Consider the following 24131-nt stretch of genomic DNA (forward strand, 5'->3'; position numbering starts at 1 on the left):
CAGTTGGTTAAGCATCTGACTTCAGCTCAGATTATGATCTCACAGTTCATGAATTCAAGCCCCGCTTTGGGTGAGCTCAAGCCTTGCTTTGGGTGAGCACGAGCCCTGCTTCAGATAAAACAAAAAAAACAAAAACAAAAACATAAACAAAAACATGAGCCCCACTTCCGGTGAGCTCCACTTCTCTCTCTCTCTCCCCATCTCCCTCTGTCTCTCTCTCTGGCCCTCTTAGGATTCTCTCTTTCTCCCTTTTTGTCCCTCATGGGATTCTTTCTCTTTCCCTCTCTCTCTCTGCCCCTCGATCACTTGCACCCTCTCTCTCTCTCTCAAAAAAAAAATCAAAGAAAATTAACGCTGTAAAGTATAATACAAAGCTACAGTCATTAAAAGCAGTATGGTATTAGCACATCAGTGGATAATAGATGAACGGAACAGAATACCATAACCAGAAAAAGACTCTTGACTGTATGTAAGTTTAATGTATGATAAAAGTGTTTTTTTTTTTAAACCCAGAAGGTAAAGATGATTTATTGGGACAACTGGATAACTTATTGGGAAAAAATTAGACCCTACACATTATAATAAAATGTAGATGAATTAGAATTCCAAATATAATGAGATAGTTATGAAAGTATTAAAGGAAAATAAAGGATGATATTTTATAATCTTGATGTGAGGAAGTCTTTTCTAAGGAAGAGGATAAAACCCAGAGACCATAAAAGAAAAGGATGGATAGGTTTCACCACATCAAATTAAATCTTTTGTAGAATGAAAGATATTATAAACAAAGTTAAAAGATAAGAATGAATGGAGTCACATATTTGGCAAAGAAAAGAGAAAAGATGAATATCAAAAACACATAAAGAACTCCTTAAAAGAAGCCCAAATATCTCAATAAAAAATAAAAGGCTGTGGGGGAACTTATAGAAGAAGAAATAAATAACACACCCAATGGCATATGCAAAGATGTTCAGCCTCACTGGTAAACAGGGATACAAATCAAAACCATAGATGGTTATTATTTTTCTAACCAACCAGATTGGCCACAATTAAAATGATTCATAATATCCAGTTCTGATGAAGTTGCAGGAAAATGAGCACCCTCATGCACTATTCATGAGAGTGCAAATTGGTAATTTTTTGGAGGGCAATTTGTCACTATGTTAGCAATTTAAATATGCACACCCTTTGACCTAGCACCTCTTATTCTAGGAAATCTCTTTTAGAGGAATGTGGGAAAGCCATGGGGAAGGGAGATGGATGTAAACGGGGAGATCAGAAGCAGGCTGAACCGCAAGGAAGAGCTAGCACCCCATGGAGATGGGCTGGAACCCACGCCAGCTTTTCACTGCTTCCAGTCTTGCTGATGTAGGTGTCCTGCAGAAGCTGGGGCCCTTTGTCACGGAGCAAAACACAAGCGCTTGGCTCAGGGGTTGCAGAAGCTGATGGAGGACCCAGGGGAAGGTTGAGAAGTTCAAGTCCAGCTGCTGCTTCACCTCCAAGGAGGTAAGTCAGCAGATCAGCAACTATGTATATGAACTAGAAAATGGCAGCTGCTTTCCTTCCGCCCTCCAAATATCCCCCCATATCTCCCCTATGGCCCACTCTAAAGGAAACAGAAGAAAGCACATTCTGGGAAGTATAATTCAGCCCAGCCAAGTGGACACATTACAAATTGGACATACGAGCGAGCGGATACCTGTCGGTGCATCATGGTTTGTATCAGGAAAAATTGGAAACAACTTTAATGACCTTTGTTAGGGGAATGGGCAATAAAGTTATGGTGTACATATACCATGAAATACTATGCAGCACTTAAAAACAATGAGACCAAAAAAAGGCGGGGAGGGGAATGTCTGTGTGGCTCAGTTGGTTAAGCCTCTGGCTTCCATTCAGGTCCTGATCTCACAGCTCATGAGTTCGGGCCCACATCGGGCTCTGTGCTGACAGCTCTGAGCCTGGAGCCTGCTTCGGATTCTGTGTCTCCCTCTCTCTCTCTCTGCCCCTCCCCTGCTCACTCTCTGTTTCTCTCAAAAGTAAACACTAAAAAAGTAAAAAACAATGGGATCACCACAATGACATGCCACTACACACCCACCACAATGCCTAACAGGAATAAAACTGACAATACTAAGTGTTGACAAGAATGGGTAGTAATGGGCACTCTGTACGTTGTTTGTGGAAGTGTAAAATGGTACAGCCACTTTGGAAAATAGTGTGATATTTGCTTATGAAACTAAACATACACCTACCCCATGAACCAGCAATTCTGTTCTTAGGTATCTACTCAAAGAGAAATAGGAATTTATGTGCAGTGATCTTCCTGGGTCTCAGGCTTTCGCTCCTGTGTCTGCCAGCTCGCTCCTATCCCGTGACGACAAAGCCTGCTATGACTTCCTCCCTTACCTCCGCCTGTAGCTGTGTCCTTGAGACTCTGCCACCATGTTCCAGGAGCGCCTGGTTCAGGGCTCCATCCTGCAGAAGGTGCTGGGGGTGCTTAAGGATCTCATCAAGGAGGCCCCCTGGGACAGAAGCAGGAGCGGCGTAAACCTGCCGAGCACAGATTCCTCCCACGTCTCCCTGATGCAGCTCACCCTGCCTGTGGGCTTCCACATGTGTCGCTGCCACCGCAACTTGACCATGGACGTGAACCTCACCAGCATGTCCAAAATACTAAAATGTGCCGGCAGCGAAGACATCATTTCATTAAGAGCTGAAGATCATGCGGACACCCTGGCACTAGTATTTGAAACTCCAAATCAAGAAAAGGTTTCAGGGGTGCCTGGGTGGTTCAGTTGCTTGGGCGTCTGACTTCGGCTCAGGTCGTGATCTCATGGTTGGTGAGTTCCAGCCCCGCGTCAGGCTCTGTGCTGACACTGAGAGCCTGGAGCCTGCTTCGGATTCTGTGTCTCCCTCTCTCTCTCTGCCCCTCCCTGGCTCACACTCTGTCTCTCTCTTTCTCTCTCAAAAATAAAAAGACATTAAAAAAATTAAAAAAGAAAAGAAAAGGTTTCAGATTCTGAAATGAAGGTAATGGCTTTATAGGTGTTGAACAACTTGGAATTCTAGAACAGGAGTATAGCTGTGTAGTAAATATGCCTTCTGGTGAATGTGCACGTATATAGGGAGATCTCAGTCATATTGGAGATGCTGTCGTAATTTCCTGTGCAAAAGATGGAGTACTAGGAAGTAGAAATACTAAGTTTTCACAAACAAGTAATGTCGATAAAGAGGAGGAAGCTGTTACCATAGAGACGAATGAGCTGGTTTGGCTAACTTCTTTATGCACTGGTACTTGAACTTCTTTACAAAGCCATTCCACTCTCTCCTACAGTGACACCCAGTATGTCTGCAGATGTATCCCTTGGTGTAGAATGTAACATTGCTGATATGGGACATTTAAAGTACTATTTGGCTCCCAAGATCAAGGATGGAGGAGGATCTTAGGCATTCTTAAAATCTAAGAAAATGAAATTAAGCACTTTGCAAATTACTTCTTAGATGCCAACATGTACTTAAGTCTCTTCTGTCACCATATTTGTACTGCTGAGCGCATACGTAGATATTTTCTGTAAATACCCTATTTTTCTTCCATTCCTTATGATCTGTTTAAAGAACAGTCCAAAGGGGCGCCTGGGTGGCTCAGTCGGTTAAGCGGCCGACTTTGGCTCAGGTCATGATCTCGCGGTCCGTGAGTTCAAGCCCCGCGTCAGGCTCTGTGCTGATAGCTCAGAGCCTGGAGCCTGTTTCAGATTCTGTGTCTCCCTCTCTCTGACCCTCCCCCGTTCATGCTTTGTCTCTCTCTGTCTCAAAAATAAACGTTAAAAAAAAAATTAAAAAAAAAAAAAAGAACAGTCCAAAGTCCAAAGTCAAATCTGATCTTGTTAACCTAGAGATATTTCTGTCTTACCTAGAAATACTCATGATTTTCATAGCAAAAGGGTTTTGACTCTAAATGCAGTTTAAAAAATTTTTTTTCCAATTTAGGGTCACCTGGGTGGCTCAGTCAGTTAAGTATCCAACTCTTGATTTCAGCTCAGGTCATGATCTCAGGGTTCGTGAGATCCAGCCCTGTGTGGGGCTCTGTGCAGACAGCACAGAGCCTACTTAGGATTCTCTCTATCTGCCTCTCCCCCACTCGCATGTGTGTCTGCTCTCCCTCTCCTCTCTCAGAATAAATATTTGTAAAAAAATTTTTTTAACGTTTATTTATTATTGAGAGACAGAGAGACACAGAGCATGAGCAGGGGAGGGGTAGAGAGAGGGGGAAATACAGAATCTGAAGTAGGCTCCAGGCTCTGAGCTGTCAGCACAGAGCCCGATGCGGGGCTCAAACTCACAAACTGGGAGATCATGACCTGAGCCGAAGTTGGTTGCTTAACCAACTGAGCCACCCAGGGGCCCCTCTCAGAATAAATATTTTTTTAAAAAGAATTGTTTTCAATTTAAATAAGTTATTTGAATTTCAAACATCAAAAAAGTTATGTGCAGGGGCACCTGGGTGGCTCCATCAGTTAAGCATCCGACTTTGGCTCAGGTCAGGATCTCACGGGTCGTGGGTTCAAGCCCTGTGTCGGGCTCTGGGCTGACAGCTCAGAGCCTGGAGCCTGCTTTGGATTCTGTGTCTCCCTCTCTCTCTGCTCCTCCCCTGCTCATTCTCTTTGTCTCAAGAATAAACATAAAACAACAACAACAACAAAAAAACTGAGATAAAAAAAAAGTTATGTACATAAAAAGATATACAAAAATGTGCATATTCATAATAGCCACAACCTGGAGACAGATCAAGGGCCCATCAATAGGAGAACAAATATATAAACTCTTCTATATTCATGCAGTGGAATATCATTCAATGATACAAAGGAATCACTACTACATGTAACAATATGGGTGAATCTCAAAAACGTTATGCCAAATGAAACAACCCTTACACAAAAGAACACATGTTTTATAATTCCACTTATATGAAATTTTACAACAGGTAAAACTAAACTTTTATGGAATAAAATTGGAAGAAATTTTATTTCTTCTTATCTGCCTATAGAAGATTAGGGTCAGGAATTGACCTGGAAGGGAGCAAGAGGGAACTTGCTGGGGTGATGATAATGTTCTATGTCTTCACAGAGGGTTTGATTACACAAATGTATGAAATCTTAAAATCTCAGCAAAAGTAGACTTTAAGATTTGTACATCTCATTGTACATATATTTTACCTTGAATGAAAATGTGTATGCAAACTTTAAATGCTAATTAATTATATGTGTGATGCTTTTTTAGGGGAAAGTGTACTGATGTCTGCAATTTACTTTGCATCCATCAAAAAGGAAAATGAATGGGTGAAGGAAGTGAGGGATGGACAGATATGAAATAAAGCAATAAAGCAAGTCTAAGAAAATGTTAATGGTAGGGTCTAGGTCATGAGTACACAGGCATTCACTGTAAAGTTCTTCCAACTTTGTTGCATGATTGAAAATGTTTATAACATTTGGAAAAAATGAGATTGAACACGTGTATACTAATATTAGAGGTATCCAAAACATATTGTTAAAAAACAAGCCTCAGAGGAGATGTATAGTATGATATACACGTAAAACAACTAAGCAAAACAAAAACTTCACTTCTGTGAGTGAATTAATAGAGGATACGTATTAACAATGGTGACCTTTGGGGAAGAGAGTAGCATGAGCGGGTTGGAATCTTAACTTGGTTCCCTAGAAAGCAAAGCCTAGGGCAAAAGCTTATGTGCTAACACTTTCGGGGATAGTGCAGTTCTAGGGAAGCAGGAGTGAGGGGCAAAAGAGAGTAAGGCAGGGAAGGGAGACAATAAAGATGTAGATGTATCAATCACTGAGCTGGCCCGGCTTTATAGCAAGCACCAGTGATTATTTGGTCTCAAGAGAGGTCATCAGAGATGCTGTATAAACCTACTGCATCTTTCAACTGTCCATGGTGGAGAGGAAGGGAGAAGAATTTATCTGCTCATTGCTGTATTTCACTAGACAAAGCATTCACCCCCAAAGGCATCAACTCTCCCCCCATTTCTGGAACCAGCCTGGCCAGCCAGTCGGCAAGCATGGGTGTTGAGTAGGTTGTATGGAATATTGTGTCTTAGCAGCAACAGATAAGCCCCAAAGGTGATTCTGAGGCCCAAGGCAAGAATGGGTCGTGCCCGTGAGCAACATGGGGGGCCAGGAGTAGTCCCCATGGTAAGCCCTCCAGGATAAACCAGTAGAGCACCAAGGCAGTTTCTCCTCTGCCTTAGGAGCGTGACAGGCCTCCTCCCTGCAGACTAGAGGAATGTACTTACTACCAGGCAATCGTTTCAGGGGCCTTCAATAACGGTGAGAGAAAAGACCACTGAGCACATCTGGGGAAATGCATAATTGGGATCCAGCACAACCGATCTTGGTAAGCGAAGACTTTCACTTTTAGCCATGTATACTTCTGCATTGCTTAAATCTTTTACAAGACTGCATTCACAAATTGCTTGTGTAATTAAAAAAAAAACAACAAAATCAAAATGTGATAGTCTTTGTGTAATATTTTGTAGCCAAATATAGTAGGGAGATAAACAGAATGAATTATGGAAATGTTAGCCTAGGGGCGTCTGGGTGGCTCAGCCAATTAAGCCACCGACTCTTGATTTCGGCTCAGGTCATGATCTCACGGTTCCTGAGATCGAGCCCCCCTCCCCATCTCAGTCTCTCTCTGCCCCTCCCTGCTCATTCACTCATGCTCCCTCTCTCAAAATAAATAAATAAACATAAAAAGGGAAATGCTAGCTTAATATTACCTGAACCAATATGTTTAAATAAGATATTATTTTAGGTGGAGTAATACATTAAATGAAACAAAGTGAGATTTAATTTTTATTTCCTTTGTAAATAGTCTTAGGGAAATAAATTCAAAACTGGGAAAATAGTTCATTGTGATGATGTGTTCTGAATTGTGGCATGGGTATGGATTTATGGTCACTGGAATAATAAGCATACGAAGTACAGGTTTCTACTTCTGGGATAAGGGTAACATAATCACATTTGTTAAAGAGTTAGTAAAACATCACAGGAATCGGCCCATCTTGTCCTCTTAGCTCTCTGTTAGTCTCTGCTCTCCCTGGTCACCAGGAGTCTTACAGCCTATTTCCCCTTTTTCTTCCAGTAACAAGCCCCACACCCCTCCTTATTAAATTTTGATAAATTTTTCTCATTTGATTATCTCAGATAACACATGATCCTCCTACTTAGTTATAGTTCTTGGTGATTAAAACATTCATTTGGGGGCTCCTGGGTGACTCAGTCAGTTAAGCGTCTGACTTCAGCTCAGGTCATGATCTCATGGTTGTGGGTTCAAGCCTCATGTGGGGCTCTGTGCCGTCAGCTCAGAGCCTGGAGCCTGCTTCGAATACTGTGTCTCCCTCTCCCTCGGCCCCTCCCCCGCTCATGCTCTGTCTCTCTCCCTCTCAAAAATGAATAAACGTTAAAAAAAATTAAAAAAGAAAACACGCATTTGTTCCTTAAGTGTAGCAATTTATCACATTATTGTCTAAGTCTATCCTTCTTTGCCCTTTTTTGGTGAAAAGAGAAGGACCCTGTAAGCATGTCTTCTTTGTCAGCTGGAACAATGTTAGTCCTTGTTAATAGAGGGCACTGGAGAGACACTGCAATAGCAGAGGCAGGGGCTCTGGCTCTGGTTTATCTTTGTTCTTGATCCTAAACCAGGGGAGTGGTGCTTACATTACAGCAAGTTATACTGGCCTATAGGTGGGTGGTCTCTGACCCTCCAGTTCAGGCCTGTGGCACCTCAGTGAACTTTATCATCCAGTGAGCTGCAGAGAAATCATCAGTCATCTAAATCTCCTTCTTGGCCGGAGAGATGGGAGGGTCTTGTAATTTTGTTCCTTGCTAGCCGCTCTTGTTTTTTGTTTGTTGTTTTGCCACTAGTTATTCCTGTTTTCTTTCAAGTTCTCTTTTACCCTTTTAGTAGATAATCACCTGTGATAGTTAATTTTATGTGTTAAATCAACTTAGAGGGTATTTTTTGATGAGAGTAACATTTAAATTGGTGAACTTTGGGTAAAGCAGATTACCCTCCATAATGTAGGTGGGGCTTATCCAATCAGTTGAAGAACAAAAAGACTGGCCTTTCTGAGTAACAGGGACTTTACCAGCAGACTGCCTTTGAACTGGAAATGGAACATTGGCTCTTCTAGGTCTCAAACCTCCTCCTGCTCCTCCTCCTTCTTCTTTTGTTTAGGCTTATTTATTTTTGAGAGAGAGAGGGCGGGGGTGGGGGGAGAGAGAATCCAAAGCAGGCTCTGCACCATCAGCACAGACAGAGCCCAACATGGGGCTCGAACCCACGAACTGCAAGATTATGACCTGAGTCAAAATCAAGAGTAGGTCGCTTAACTGACCGAGCCACCCAGGAGCCCCAGGGTCTTGAACCTTCTGACCTGCAGTGCAGATTTGGACTTGACAACCTTCATAATCATGTAAGCCAATTCCTTATAATAAATCTCTTTATATAAGTAAATAAAAAAAATTTTTGTGTGTAAATATATATATATATATATATACACACACATATATATATATATATATATGTATATATATATATATATATATACACACATACATATACCTTTCCCCAATTAATAATTCTTTACAGTGGGGTGCCTGGATGGCTCAGTCAGTTAAGCGTCTGACTCTTGATTTCGGCTCAGGTCATGATCTCACAGTTGTGAGATCAAGCCCTGTGTCAGGCTCCACACCAGGCATGGAGCCTGCTTGTGATTCTCTCTCCCTCTGCCTCTCTCCTCCACTCTCTCACTCTCTCTCAAAAAAATAGAATTCTCTATACTAAAGTTTCCATGCTTAAATTCATGGTGTGCTTTCTGTCTCCTGACGAGACCTTGATTGATACCAGCTGATATCAGGCCACACACATGAAGATGATCATAGTACCTTCTTTCAGTAGTTGAAAGAAATGGACAAAGGAAAAGCTATGAAAACATCACATAAGAACAATGATGGACATGCTTGTTAGGGCCATGCAGAAGCAGAGAGGAAGGAACACCTACCTCATGGGATATATCATAAGGCTTCACAGGATGGATGATGTCTGAACTGAATCTTGAAGGAAAATAGTTTCCCAGGCAAATGAAGGAAGGTACAGAGTAGCATAATCCAGATGGAGGGGAGAAAGCATGTCCAGAGGCAAGAGGAAGCACATTACATACTGGTAGCTTCCTGAAGCTGGGGAACAGGAGGCAGGAGAGAATGGTGAGGAACATGAAAGATATCGTGAGCCACTTGAAGTAGTTTGCATTTAGAGTTCCAGGCCAGAGATTTTCAACCTAGTTTGCATCAAGACACCCACCGCAGATAATATTCATATTCATAACAATTCCATACCTGAGCCAGGTTTTTGCTGCAACGCCCCTCCCCTAGTTCAAGGGTGTAACAAAGCATCTGTAATTTATAGTTGCTGCATCCAAAAATGGAACATTGGTAATGCTTGCTCCTTACTGTCTACAGCATAGATAAAATAGGCTGTGGGGTACACAAAATTCCTGGCTCTTACCCCAACTCTTTCTCTTCCATTTAGGAAAACATAGCAGAATGCATGTGTTCCCCTCTACCTTCTCCAACTGCTCTGATCCACCTACCAAGTAATCCAAAGGATTGACAACTTTGAGTAGGGCCCAAAGAAATAAAAATATTTCCAACAGGTTCAGGCTGCAGTGCGGAGAGCAAAAACCCAGGCTGCCAGTACTGAAAGACTAATATGGGGGCGCTGCCAACTCCTGCTGGGGGATTAAAGATGGGGGTGAACCGACTACAGCACGTGAGCACTCTCTCTGCCAGCCTCTCCTCCAAATACTCAAGGCTAAGGAATTACAAGCTAAGAGGATACCTTATCCCAATGCTGCTTCTGCTAAGGAGTTGAAAGGTAAAAGCTCAGAAGGGCTGCCGGTCCACAGTGACAGCAAATGGGAAGGATCCAGAGCAGTTTGGTGGTGCCTGGCACTCCCTTCTCTGAAGCTACTCCCTTCCCTCTCCTTAAACTCATTTCGACTACATTAGTCATTTTTGCTCCAGTAACAACCAACCTCAAAATCGCTGTGGCTTCCAACAGAGGCTGGCAAACTTCTTCTGTGAAGGGCCAGATAGTAAATATTTTGGGCTTTGTGGGACATATGGTGTCTGTTGCAGCGACTCAGTTATGCCCTTAGAGCAAGGAAGCAGCAGTAGACAATATGCAAACAAGCAAGTGTGCCTACGTTCTGATGAAACTTTATGAATACTAAAATTTGAACTTCATATGGTTTTTATGTCCCAAATCTTATCCTTCTTTTGATCATGTTTTATTGAGATATACTTCACATGTAACATTATATTAGTTTCAGGTGTATAACATAAGGATTTGATATTTGTGTATATTTCAAAATGATCACCTCAGTAAGTCTGGTTAATACCCATCACCACACTGTTACACATTTTTTTTCCTCATGCTGAGAACTTTTAAGGTTTATGCTTTTAGCAACTTTCAAATACACAATATGATTAACAACAGTCACCACATGTTTACTACAGTCCCATGACTTATTTCATAACTTGAAGTTCGTAACCTTTGACCCTTTCACCCATTTTGCCCCCCCACCCCACCTCCCACCTCTGGCAACCACCGATCTGTTTTCTGTATTTATGAATTTGTTTTCTTTTGTTAGATTCCACATATAGGTGAGGTCATATAGTATTTGTCTTTCTCTGACTTATTTCACTTAGCATTATGTCCTCAACGCCCATCCAGATTGTTGCAAATGGCAAAACTTCCTTCTTTTTTTATGGCTGAATAATATTCCAGTGTGTGTGTGTGTGTGTGTGTGTGTGTGTGTGTGTGTATCACATCACATTTTCTTTATCCATTCATCCGTGCATGGACACACTTAGGTGGCTTCCATGTCTTGGCTATTGTAAATAATGCTATAATGAACGTGAGGTGCATATGTCTCCTCAAGTTAGTGTTTTCGTTTTCCTTGGATAAATATCCTAAAGTGGAATTGCTGGATCATATGGTAGTTCTATTTTTAGTTTTTTTTTTTTTTTTTAAATTTTTTTTTCAACGTTTTTTATTTTTATTTTTGGGACAGAGAGAGACAGAGCATGAACGGGGGAGGGGCAGAGAGAGAGGGAGACACAGAATCGGAAACAGGCTCCAGGCTCCGAGCCATCAGCCCAGAGCCTGACGCGGGGCTCGAACTCACAGACCGCGAGATCGTGACCTGGCTGAAGTCGGGCGCTTAACCGACTGCGCCACCCAGGCGCCCCTATTTTTAGTTTTTTTGAGGAACATCCATACTGTTTTCCACAGTGCCTGCACCAGTTTACGTTCCTACCAGCCATGCACAAACTTTCCCTGGTCTCCACATCCTCAGCAACACCTGTTTTCTTATCTTTCTGGTAACAGCCATTCTAACAGGAGTGAGGTGATGTCTCATTGTGGTTTTGATTTGCATTTCTCTGGTCGTGATGGATGTTCAGCACCTTTTCATGTACTCGTTGGCCACCCATGTGCCTTTTTAGGAAAAATTTCTATTCAGATCCTCTGCCCATTGGTTTGGTTTTGTCAGACCGGTTTTGATTTTTGGTTTTTGGTTTTTGGTTTTGCTATTGAGTTGTATGAATTCATTATATATTTTGGATATTAATTCCTTATCAGATATATGATTTGCAAATATTTTCTCCCATTCAGTAGGTTGCCTTTATTTTGTTGAGCATTTTCTTTGCTGTGCAGAAGTTTTTTTAGTTTGATGTTGTCCCAGTTGTTTATTTTTGCTTTTGACACCTTGGCTTTGGGGTCAAATCCAAAAAGTCATTGCCAAGTCCCACGTCAAGGAGCTTACAGCCTACAGTTTCATCTAGGAGTGTTATGGTTTTAGGTCTTACACTGAAGTCTTTAATTCATTTTGAGTTAATTTTTGTGTATGATAGAAGATAATGGTCCAGTTTCAATCTTTTGCCGTCTAGTTTTCCCAACACCATTTATTGAAGAGATGGCCCTTTCTCCATTGTGTGTTCTTGGTTCCTTTGGTGTAAGTCTCGTTAATATATGACTTATGGACCATATATTACTTTTCAACTTTTCAAAAAAGAAAAAAATTCTTTGCTTATGGACCTTACAGAAACAGACAGTAGATTGGATTTGGCCCATGGGCTGTAGTTTGCGAACCCTTGGTTTACAACTACCAACATATATTTTTTGCTGTCTTTACAAGTTGGTGATTATAGGTCAGCTTCCATGGCTCAAAGCACCTCACTCTGGGACCCAGGTTGGGCTGTAAAAGCAGCCCCTATTTGGCTCACACTATTTTTTAAAATGTTTATTTCTTTATTTAGAGAAAGAGAGAGAGAGCATGTAAGCAGGGGAGGAGCAGAAAGAAAGAGGGAGAGAGAGAATTCCAAGTAGGATTTGTGCTGCTAGTGCAGAGCCTGATGCGGGGCTTGAACCCACAAACTGTGAGATCATGACTTGAGCTGAAACCAAGAGTCGGACGCCCAAATGACTGAGACACCCAGGCGCCCCTGGATCACATATTTATGTGGCAGAGAAGAAGAACAAGAGCACTGGTGGAAACATATGATGTGCCCTAAAGCTCCTGCTCAGAACTGGCATGCTGTCACTGTTCATACTCAGTTGGCCCAGGCAAGTCACAAAACCAAACTAGACAATGGGTTCGGGAACTGCACTCTGTCTCCAGAGAGGCAGTGAACATCACACAGCAATGGGTGGTGACATATAATCCTCTCAGAATGAAAGAAGGGAATAGTTGGAAAGGCTAATACAATATATCACTCTGAACCAATACCCATTTCCACTGTGCATTAGGACAATACTGGTCAATGTGTGGTTCACAGACTGATGTCCCCAGTCTGTAATAAGTACAGAAAGTGAAAGTAAGTGAAAAAATGTAAGAAGTTTTATACAATAAAGATGCCTACAAACAAAAACAATCTGGTTCTTCAACACAGTTTGAGAAGCACTTCATTAGCAGACACAATAGCCAATACTTTCAGGGGACATGAATTCATGAGCCAATATACAACCAGTATGAGAGAAACAATAAACTGAATCTCTCTGTCTCTGTCTCTCTCTCTCTCTTTCACACACACACACACACACACACACACACACACACACGTACATATATATATATAATCTAAGAACTATTGGAATAAAATAAAAAATTTAAAATAAGGATGATAAAAATACTTAGAGAACAGATTATATTAACATATGAGGTAATGAGAAATCATAAAAAAGAACCAAGAAGAAATATGAAAATTGAAAATAGAAAGAACACAAAAGATAGAATAGAGGGATAGATGTGACTGAAGAAAAATTAGTAAATTTCAAGATCATATTGAGGAACTTTCCATAAGATAGCAAGAAAGGACAAAAAGATAAGGAATATAAAAAGAAGTCAAGAGACATGGAGAACAGGAATAAAAATGCCAACATCTGAAAAATTAGGGGTTCCAGAAGGCAGGCGAAAAAACATGGAGAGGAATAAATTATTTTTTGAATAGTGAAGGTAACCTTCCCAGAATTAAAGAAGGATGAAAGGTCTTAGACTAAAAGGACCCATAGAGTGCCACAGGAGCATTAAGACAAAAATCTACACTTAGACACATTATAACAAAATATAAGACTATCAAATGTAAAATGCAAGAATATCAAAGACAAGAGAAAATTGTAAGGGAATTGTAAAAGAAGAATTCTATGGGAAGAGGGGTGCCTGGGTGGCTCAGTTGGTTAATCATCATGATGCATCAGGCTCTGTGCTGACAGCTCAGAGTCTGGAGCCTGCTTTGAATTCTGTGTCTCCCTCTCTCTGCCCCTCCCCCACTCACTGTCTCTTAGAAATGAATAAACTTTTAAAAAAGTTAAAAAAAAAAAGAATTCTATGGGAAGATAAAGAGTAAGTTGGTATCATACTACCTAACAGCAACACTGGATGCAAGATAAGAATAGAGCGATATGTTTTATAGTATCAAAGGAAGAGAACTTTGATTCTAGAATTTTATATTCAGTAAAATTGTCATTCAAATGTTAGAGCATGATAAAAATATTTCCCGGTACACAATGCTTTGGAAGCTTTGCCACACAAACATTGAAAACAGTATTGGAGAAAGAACTTGAGATGAGATACAAATCCCAGAGATGCTCCAAGAGATTGGAGCAATATGAGTGTTCAAGGGCTTTGGGGTGCCTGGCTGGCTCAGTCGGTACAGCATGTGGCTCTCGATCTTGGGGTCCTGAGTTCAAGCCCCATGTTGGGCCTAGAGTTTACTTAAAAAGAGAGAGAGAGAGAGTATTCAAATACTTTTGTAAAGTTTATCTTTGTTTTTAAAGAAAAGGGGTTGTATCAAAAAAGGTGAAAAGAGAAAACACATCTATAACAAATAATATCAATTCTCTGAAAAAAAAGAGAGAGCTGAGCATATGCTTAAGTACTTTCTTATTAAGGTGAAGAAATAAATATTGATACATTTAATTATTCACAGGAGTAAAAAACATGAATATAGGTAATAAATTAAAGACAACCACAACATGAACAAAATATAAATATATAACTTTTAAATCAGAAGAAAACTCAATCTAACCAATAGACTAAAGAGAACAGTAAAAATAGAATAAAAGGAATAAAACATAAAGCAAATGTAAAATATGACAGAAGTAAATCTTAACTGCAAATACAATAATTGCATTAAATTCAAAACTAAAAGGCTGAAATTCTCAGACTAGCTTTTAAAAATCCAACAATATAATTTATCAAAGCATATACTTAAAAGAAATGGAAAGGTTGAAAATAGGATAGAAAAAGCTATGCCAGGGGTGCCTGGGTGGCTCAGTAGGTTAAGCATCCAATTTTGGCTCAGGTCATGATCTTATGGTTTGTGAGTTCAGACCCTGCATCGGGCTCTGTGTTGACAGCTCAGAGCCTGGAGCCTGCTTTGGATTCTGTGTCTCCCTCTCTCTCTGCCCCTCCCCTGCTGTCCCTCTCTCTCTCTCTCTCTCTCCAAAATATATTAAAAAAGAAAAAGCTATGCCAGGCATATACAAATCAAAGGAATCTAGAAGGCAATAATCCTAATATGTAATAAAATAGGACTTAAAGTAAAAAACAAATCATAAAAGACAAAACATATTATGGGACATAACACAGGAAGGAGAGGAAGGAAATTATAAATGCCAACTATTCCCTGTGACCAGTTTTAGAAACAAGGACTGTAGAAACTATACACATTTTCTTTCTTGGTTACAGAATATCATATTATGATTTAATGGATAAGACATGAACATTTCTCAGAGAATGATGTAGTTCTTCATGAGTCATTGGGTATTCCCTTTCACTGAGATAATGAGAATTTTTTTTCTATGACAGTTGAATTATATTAGGCGGGAATATTTTGTTACTTTTTTTTAATTTAAGTATGGTAAGTTTGTACGGATAACTAGTATACAAAATGATGGACTGTGGCATATACTGTGTATTGGCTCATTTAACACACTCTCCAATCCCCTTCTTGTATTCCTTCCTATACTGCATAGGCTGAAAAGCTAAAAACTACATTTCCCAGACTCCCCTGAAGTTATTTTTCAAATAGATGCATCCTCGTGAGACTGAAATGGAGGAAAGGAGAAATGTGAGGCAAAAGCCATGGCTCTGGGTATATTAGCTATTCTTGCAAGCCTAGATTGAAGGGGCTGGTTCTTCTGGGGCAGCTTGGCAGAGATTTCAATGTCTATTCCTAATGTCATAGTATTAGGTGGTGGCAGCATTTGGGATCCTATGACAATAGTCACGTGGTGTGGTTGGGAGTTTCTCATGGTTGATGTTGTCCTGAACTTTCAGCATCTAAGCATGATTCTCTGGCCCACCGGGATATTCATAAATCACACAATGTTGTCTAATAAAAAGCTCTTTCAGTTTAAAGTACCCTGAGTGGATACTATTCTCTACAAGTAACAATACTGACTCTAGGAGACTGTTAGTGGTCCCTCAACATCTTTTCTCTCTTTCGTCCTTAGTAAGAGAATGTTTAACTATACATATTACTACCCCATGTAAAGACCGTATTTCCCAGATTCTCTTGCAGCTAGATGTGACCATGTGACTAAGTGCTGACCAATGGGATGTAAATGAAAGTGTGATGTGGCAGATTCCAGCAATCTTCCTTAAGTGACAGCAAATATATGCCTTTTACCCATTCTTCTCCTTTTCTCTATCTTCTTTGAGAGTTGGCGGTCCATTTTAGAATAGGAGCATTAGAGCCACATGCTAGGTATGGTGGAACAGAAACTTGGTAACAGGCTTGGTTCCCTGAAGGCTTCAGAGAATGGAGCTCCTATACTAGCTTTGAATCATCCACCTTCAGGTTTTTTATGTGAGAGAAAAATAAACTCATGTCTTGTTGAAGCCATTGTTATTTTAGATTGTCACTCTCAGCCAAATCTAATTCAATGAATCAATGACCAATAAACCATCACCCCAATTCAGAAAATATATACCCTTCCTTTCTGCCCATTAATCCCTTGTTCATATTTAGGGATTAGTTAAAATTTTCATGTCATCCAGTCTCTCATGTGAATCCACATCTTACAGTAACTCCCAAGGGTATAGTTCCTTAAATACAGCTCCTTGAGGATGGTCCCTCTTTATCTGAACACCCAGGAACTAAAGAGAAAAGTTATCTGTTTCATGCTTACCCAACTGGCAGTCGTGGTACATCTGGGATAAGCACTATGGACATTCCTGTTCAAAAGGGATGAAAATGCAGGCACAAATCAATCACTGGTCCATAGTAATTCTGAAATCTATCTGGACAAATGTTGGAAATTTCTTGATTAGAACTCAAGGCCTGGGGTTAATCATCCATGGCTCTTGGTTCTACTCTCTGGGCTCTTATTCTGCCCTCTGAGTCATCCTTCCTTTTGCATGGAAAACAATTCCAATTTGCAACTATGTAGTTTTCACAGATTGCATTCTACCAGCAGAATTTTGGGGGTCAGAAGGTGTCTTTTCATTTTGTATTGCCTCTGATCCTTTCAGTCCAAGTGGGCAGCGTTCTTCCAAACACTTCTGAAAAACATGGGGCTCTCGCGAATCTTCTTGAGGTTCACTCCATTAGAGAAAAGGTATCCTCACAAAGCTCTTCAAGATAAACCCTTCTCTGCCTTGAGCTTCTGTTGAGGAACAATAAGCTTAAGTTTCTTAGAATTGTACTGTTTGAGGGGCTCAGGTCATGAGCTCATGGTTCGTGGGACTGAGCCCTGAGTTGGGCTCCTGCACTGAGAACACAGCCTGCTTGGGTTTCTCTCTCTCCCTCTCTCTCTCTCTCTCTGCCCCTACCCTGCTTGCTCTCTCTCTCTCTCTCTCTCTCTCTCAATAAATAAATAAATAAACTTAAAAAGGAATCCAACTCTTTAAATGAGGGTCCCTGAGTCGCACCCTTAAATCTTTTTTTTTTTTTAATTTTTTTTAACGTTTATTTATTTTTGAGACAGAGAGAGACAGAGCATGAACGGGGGAGGGTCAGAGAGAGGGAGACACAGAATCCGAAACAGGATCCAGGCTCTGAGCTGTCAGCACAGAGCCCGACGCGGGGCTCGAACTCACGGACCACGACGAGATCATGACCTGAGCCGAAGTCAGCCGCTTAACCGACTGAGCCACCCAGGCGCCCCAACACCCTTAAATCTTTAAAGGGCTTTTTATCTAAATGAACAATACTCTGAGGTAATACCTTCAATTTTTCTTAGATCTTGGCAAAGGATTTTAATGCTACTCCCTTCACTTCACCTTTGGACTGTGTTTTCCTGGATTTAATATTTGCTCAGAAGCCATTTCTTACTTTTAGCACCATTTGCCACCTGGAGAGGCTAGGAATTTTCCAGAAAGTTCTGGAAACCAGAAAGTTCTGGCTTCCTTTTGTCAAATAGTCCTTCCTTTACCTTATCTCTTTCCTTTCATATTTTACTACAAGTAGCAAGAAGAGACCAGGCAGCCCCTTCAACATTCTGCTTGGGAATCTCCTTAGCTAGATTACCTGATTTATTAGGTACATTTTCCACTTTTCACCCTACTGCAGGCAATAGTGCTGCTAAATTTCTGCCAACACATCACAAGGACCCCTTTTCTTTCAGTGTCCAATCAGATTTGTATGGCTTTCCTTTAAGCCCTCACTGGCAGCTTCCTCAAAGGCCATCAGGACTCTAATATTTTTTGAAAGAGTCAAGTTTCATTAACACTCATCTTTCAAAGTCCTTCCATTTTCCCCCAATGCCCAGTTCCAAAGTCACATTTTTTTAGGTTTTTGTTATGGTAGCATTTTTAGGTATGACAATGTGTATAAGTTATCTATTGCTGCATAACAAATTGCCCCCACAACTTAATGGCTTAAAAGGACAAATATTAATTACTTCACCAGATTTCTGAGGGTCAGGAATCTGGAAGCAGGTTAGCTGGTTGCTCCGGCTCAGGGTCTCTTGCAAGGTTTCACTCAAGTTGTTAGCTGGGACTGCAGTCTGCTGAAGGCTTGTCTGGGGCTGGAGGATCCATTCCAAGGTGGCATACTCTCATGGCTGTTGGCAGAAAGCCTCAGTTCATCTCCATGGACACCTGAGGATACTGGCTTCTCCCAGAACAACAGATCCAAGACAGAGAAAGAACAAGCAGGAAGCTGTTTTGCTTTTATCACCAAGACTCTGAAATCACACACTATCATTTCTACTTTATTCTATTCTATAGAAGTGAGTCACTAAGTCCAGCTCACACTCATGCAGAGGGGAATTAGGATTAACGTCTTGAAGGGAACAGTGCCAAAGAATATGTAAGCATTCAAAAATCACCATGACTAGGGGCGCCTGGGTGGCTCAGTTAGTTAAGCGTCTTACTTTGGCTCAGGTCATGATCTCACGGTCTGTGAGTTCAAGCCCTGTGTTGGGCTCTGTGCTGACAGCTCAGAGCCTGGAACCTACTTCTGATCTGTGTTCCCTCTCTCTCTGCCCTCCCTTGCTCATGCTCTGTTCTCTCTGTCTCAAAAATAAACATAAAAAAAAATTTTAAAACCACCATGACTATCCATGTTCTTGTCCTTGCCCTCTAGCTCCAATGGAGATAGTGGAGTTTTCACTTTTCCTATCTAGGCGCTGTTCCTCTGTTTGAGATTTTGATCTCTTTCTCCCTCAGTTACACAAATTCAGCCACTATTATTCTTCTTGTATATTTAATCTCTTTTGTTTTCACGCTTTCCATTAGCATTTAAACACATTTATTTTTAAGTCTTTTACCATATTGCCTTCTAGCTAATACCCTCTCTCTTTGCTAATAGTTTTGTTTATTTATTTATTTATTTACTTACTTACTTACTTAACTTATTTGAGAGAGAGAGAGGGAGAAGTGGGGCTCACCCGAAACGGGGCTCTTGCTCACCTGAAGCAGGGCTCGCGTTCATCCGATGAGGGCTCACGTTTACCCGATGCAGGGCTCAAACTCACGAACCATAAGATCATGCATGATCTGGGCAGAAGGCAGATGCTCAACTGACTGAGCCACCCAGGTGCCTCTATAATAGTTTTTTTTTATATATATAATGTTTATTTATTTATTTTGAGAGAGACCGAGTACAAGCTGGGAAGGACCAGAGAGAGAGGGAGACACAGAATCTGAAGCACGCTCCGGGCTGTCAGCGCACAGCCCAACACAGGGCTCAATCTCATGAACTGTGAACTCATGACCTGAGCCAAGATCAAGAGTTGGACACTTATGGGTGCCTGGGTGGCTCAGGCGATGAGCTCACAGTTCGTGAGTTCAAGCCCCACGTCGGGCTCTGTGCTGACAGCTCAGAGCCTGGAGCCTGCTTCAGATTCTGTGTCTCCCTTTCTCTGCCTCTCCCCTGCTCATGCTTTCTCTCTCTCTCAAATAAAATAAACATTTAAAAAACTTAAAAAAAAAAAAAAAGAGTTGGACACTTAACCGATTGAGCCACCCAGGAGCCCCTGCCTGCAGTAGTTTCAAAACATGTCCCCAAATTCTCTGAGATTCTTCCTGTTAAGAGATAGCAGCTATGTCCCTTTCCGCTTGAATCTTGGTAGGTTGTGACTACTTTTCCCAATGGAATATGGCAAGTGAGGCAATGTAACTTCTGTTGATAGGTATAAAAGATCACACAGCTCCTTCCTAGTTCTCTTGGATACTCCATGTTGGTAGGCTCTCTTGAAAGAACACTTCCTCTCAGAACCCAGACGCCATGCTGCGAAAAGCCCAAGCTGCATGGAGAGGCCATGTGTAGGTGCTTCAGGTAGCAGTCCTAGCAGAGCCAGTTTTCAAGTGATCCCAATCTTGGTGCCAGGCCTGTGCGTGAAGAACCCTCCAGATGATTCCAGTTCCCAGCAGTTCGAGTCACGCCTAGCCATTTGTGTCTTCCCAGCTGAGACTCCAGACATCGTGAAACACAGACCGGTTATCCTTGCTGTCACTTGTCCAATTCTTGATCCGTGGAATCCGTCCGTAAGCATGATGATATAGCTTTTATTCCATTGAGTTTTGGGTTGGCTTGTTACACGGCACTGGAACATACCCTTTCTACCCAGCTCTCTCTAGAGTTGTCTGTTCTCATCATCTCTATTTTTTTAAATCCCCTACTTATTCCTCTTATCTGGATTTTACTCCTTTCTTTCAAGTTTAAGTCTCTGAAGTCAATGATCTCCAAGTTATTAAATCTAATAGACACTTTCTTGGACAGGGTTTTTTTTTTTTTTAAAGCTCATTTATTTATTTTGAGAGAGAGCACAAGGGGGGTAGGGGCAGAGAAAGAAGGAGACAGACTTCCAAGCAGGCTCCACACTGTCAGCGCAGAGTCTGACTTGGGGCCCAAACTCACAAACCGTGAGATCGCGACCTGAGCCGAGATCAAGAGTTGGACGCCTATGCGACTGAGCCACCCAGGCGCCCCTCTCTTAGACTGTTAAGAGAAGTATTTAACACTATTGTTTAGTTCTTCGTTTTTGAGTTGCTCTTCTCCTAGTTTCTATGACACCACCCTATCCCAGGCCTTTTCCATCCTTTCTAGTTGCTTCTTGGTGTCATTTGCAATTTCATCTTCCTCTAACCAGCCATTGGGTGATGAAGCGGCTGCAGGTTGGTTCTAAGTCTTCTTCTTCTCTTCTCACTGTGTATTCTCTCTCTATCCAGATCCATGGTTCTAATTCCCATCCATGTGACATCAGTGACAACACTTTATCCCTAACTATTGTATCTAGTAAGCTCTATGCCATATGTCCAGATGCCTTCTTAACATTTTGTACCAGTCAGGGTTCTTAGCTGCACACAGACTGGCCTTGGCTGATTTAAGCAGAAATGAATGGATTAAAAGTTCCCAGAGTTCCAGGCAGAGCAGAGCACAGGGGCTGGAGTCTATACTAAGCAGGCAGAAACAATAGCCAAATCATACCACAGGGCTGGCCTGGTGAGGATACCAACAACTGCTCTCAGCAAGCGGAGACGTGGCAGCTGGCACCACTGATAGCACTAACCTTGGATAATGTGGATGCTGCCACTAACAGTCCTGCCACGACAGCACCTGGAGATACTACCTTGCTGTAGCTGTTACCACTGCACGAAAAGCTTCTTTGAGGTTCCTGCTTCTTGGTGTCATAGCTCCCTCTTCAAAGTCCCTGGTGCATGCATCTGATTATCAAAGTGTAGTCCATGGGCATTGTCCTAGCTGCAGGGATTCTGGGAGAGCAAGACACTGGCACTTCCAGATTCTATTGCAGAAGGCAGAATCTACCTCTCACCAATTAATTATAACGTAAGGAATTCTCCAAATATATAAACAAGTTTCAGAAGCTAGGAGGGGGAAAGAAGGTGAGGGGAAAAAAATTCCCATTACTTCTTCCTTGGAACAAAGAGTTTATCACCCACCTGACGTGCTCTCTTGAGGAACAAGTTTGTAGAATGCCTTTGCATGTTTTAATGAATGAAGGCTGAAATAAAACCTTTTGCTATAAAAATGCCCAGGTCTTTCTTGGCGAGTTTTCATTGGGGATGCTTGCAGAGTACTTTGAGTACATCCAACCCTCCTAATAACTTATAGTGCTTTTTGAACATGTTTCCGTTTACCTGTTCAGAATGTGAGGATATGCAGCTAAATAGCAAAACACCTCTAGAGTAATAGGTTAGTGACGTTAAGAGTTGGTTGTGGATATTCTGTATCCCTCTCATAGAACATATGATCCTCAAAATGCATAGCTAATTGTTGTTGGAACCAAGGCAATAAACTTTGCCTGATATGACTATCACGTAGGAGAGGAAGCCATCGAAAAACTAAAGGTTTTGACATTCCCCCCCCGCCCCCCAGTTTTATTACATCATGGTGCTTTTCAGTACCTGACCCAGCATAAGGAACTCGAAACTAATCTACAGAATTCATGTTTCTGCAGAAATCATGTTTCTGCAGTTGCAGTGAAAATTCAGTGATTTAAGATTTTTAGCAAATATTTAACCTGTTTGTACTTAGGGTCATAAATACGTCCTCGGAAAGTCTTGATGTCCAATGAATCTTTGTATTCGAAAACACAAAACCTGCTATTTTTACTACTTTTATATTTTCTCTGAACTTAAGCGAGAATTATTTTCTCATATCTCAGACTCTCTGGGTTTTCCTCTTCAAATAAAATGCTTGCGACCTGTAGAGGTTTAGAAAAGGTTATCCCCGACCAAGACAAGTGCCTCAATAAAGGGCAAAATTCCGTGGAAATCGCTTATATTTGACGTTGCTAAACTTAAGTACAATAATGTCACATGTACTTATACAGTAATTGTGGGCACGCCTAAATCCCTCCCTCTTTCCTAAACCAAATTCTCCAGATCCTAGAAATCCAGCCCTTCTGCCCTCCGGAGGCGCCTTTCTCAACGTAAAGTACAATTTTAAAATTTAAGCTCCTGCCTGAATAATGGTTCTGTAGTCAACTGCCAGGGAACCTGGGCACCCCAGAGCCTCTGGAGGGTGCAGCGGGGTGTAGGCTAGGGCAGGGGGAGTGGGCGAAGCTGCTGGTTGGTGCCTGAAATCTGTGCGTTGCCCCTTTAATTGTGTCCCCAGCCCTCGGGCGTTTCTGTCCAACGCCCACGTCAGCAAATACCTTTTGTTTCTCTCACGTTGGGGCTACTTGTTTTAGGGCGCAAAGGAGCGGCTTCGAAAGTGGGTATTTCCCCCGCCGAAGACCAGGAATCCTCCCCGAGCCCGCGCGCGCGACCCGCCGGTGCGCCGCGGCCCGCGGTAAGTGGCTGCGCGCGGCGCGGGCGGAGGGCGGGCGGGGCGTCGGGGCTGCCGGGACGGGCCGCGAGCCTCGCTGCGGGCGGAGGGCGGGCGGCGGCGGGATGCGGCCCGGGCGCGGCGCCCCCAGACGTCCCCGGGCCGGGAGAGCGGCGGGAGGCGCAGAGGCGGGCGGGCGCCATTTGCAGCCCCGGGCGCAGCAGCGGCGGCGGCGGCGGCGGCGGTGGTGGCGGCGCGCCGGTTCCGAGGGGCTGGGGACGGTCACAAAGGCGGCGCGGGCGGCTGGCGGCGGGGGCCCCCGGCCTCGGGGCGGCGGCCCGCGAGAAGAGGCGGGCGGCGCCGAGGCGCACCGGCTCGGGACCCCGAGGCCGCCCTTCTCCGCGGCCGCCCGGCCGCCCCGCCCGGCCAGCCCCTCCTGCGCGCCCGGGAGGGGCTGCGGGACAATGGCCGCGCCGTCGCCGCCCGCGCCCGCCGCGCCGCCCGCCCGCCCGGGCCCGGCCCGACCGCGGCGCGGGGAAAGGCGGGAAGGCGCGCGGAGCCTCCTGGCGGCGGCGGCGGCGGCGGCGGGAAGGCGGCGCGGGGACGGTGCCCGGCGTGTGTGGAGCCGTCGGGCGCCGCGGACTCCCGGAGGGTCGGCGGCCGGTCGGACTCGGGCTGCGGGGCGAGTGACGGGCGGCCCGCCCAATGGGGCGGCGGGGGGCGGGCGGGCCGGGGTCCCGGAGCTGCTCCCCCGCGTCCCGGGCGCTTCCTCGGGAAGGTGGCTCCCTAGGCAGTAGTCCGAGTTTCTCC

The 24131-nt window shown here is 43.0% G+C and overlaps 1 protein-coding gene, 1 long non-coding RNA gene and 1 pseudogene across 4 annotated transcripts in view; 2 read left to right on the forward strand and 1 right to left on the reverse strand.

Annotated features, from left to right (window-relative positions):
• The first annotated feature begins 2381 nt into the window (after positions 1-2381).
• Positions 2382-3447, forward strand: LOC122227502 (annotated as a pseudogene).
• Positions 3448-16894: 13447 nt separating this feature from the next.
• On the reverse strand, positions 16895-23324 carry LOC122227410. 2 transcript variants are annotated; one of them, XR_006206021.1, is made up of 4 exons: positions 23209-23324; positions 19499-19585; positions 18487-18698; positions 16895-17250 (listed from the first exon to the last, which is right to left on the reverse strand). It is a non-coding gene; the product is annotated as an uncharacterized LOC122227410 (long non-coding RNA). The 2 variants fall into 2 exon arrangements; XR_006206020.1 differs by having other exon boundaries at positions 18492-18698; positions 23209-23322.
• ZBTB8A (zinc finger and BTB domain containing 8A) overlaps positions 22905-24131 on the forward strand; it is a 68866-nt gene continuing 67639 nt past the window's right edge. Inside the window, exons 1-2 of one of the 2 annotated variants that reach the window (XM_042951874.1) lie at positions 22905-22983; positions 23245-23345. The gene's annotated coding sequence lies outside the window, so the exon portion shown is untranslated. Of the gene's footprint in view, positions 22984-23244; positions 23346-24131 lie in introns of those variants that run through there. The other variant, XM_042951876.1, reaches the window with a different exon arrangement.

Source organism: Panthera leo, chromosome C1, assembly GCF_018350215.1.
Source record: "Panthera leo isolate Ple1 chromosome C1, P.leo_Ple1_pat1.1, whole genome shotgun sequence".
NCBI lineage: Eukaryota > Metazoa > Chordata > Mammalia > Carnivora > Felidae > Panthera > Panthera leo.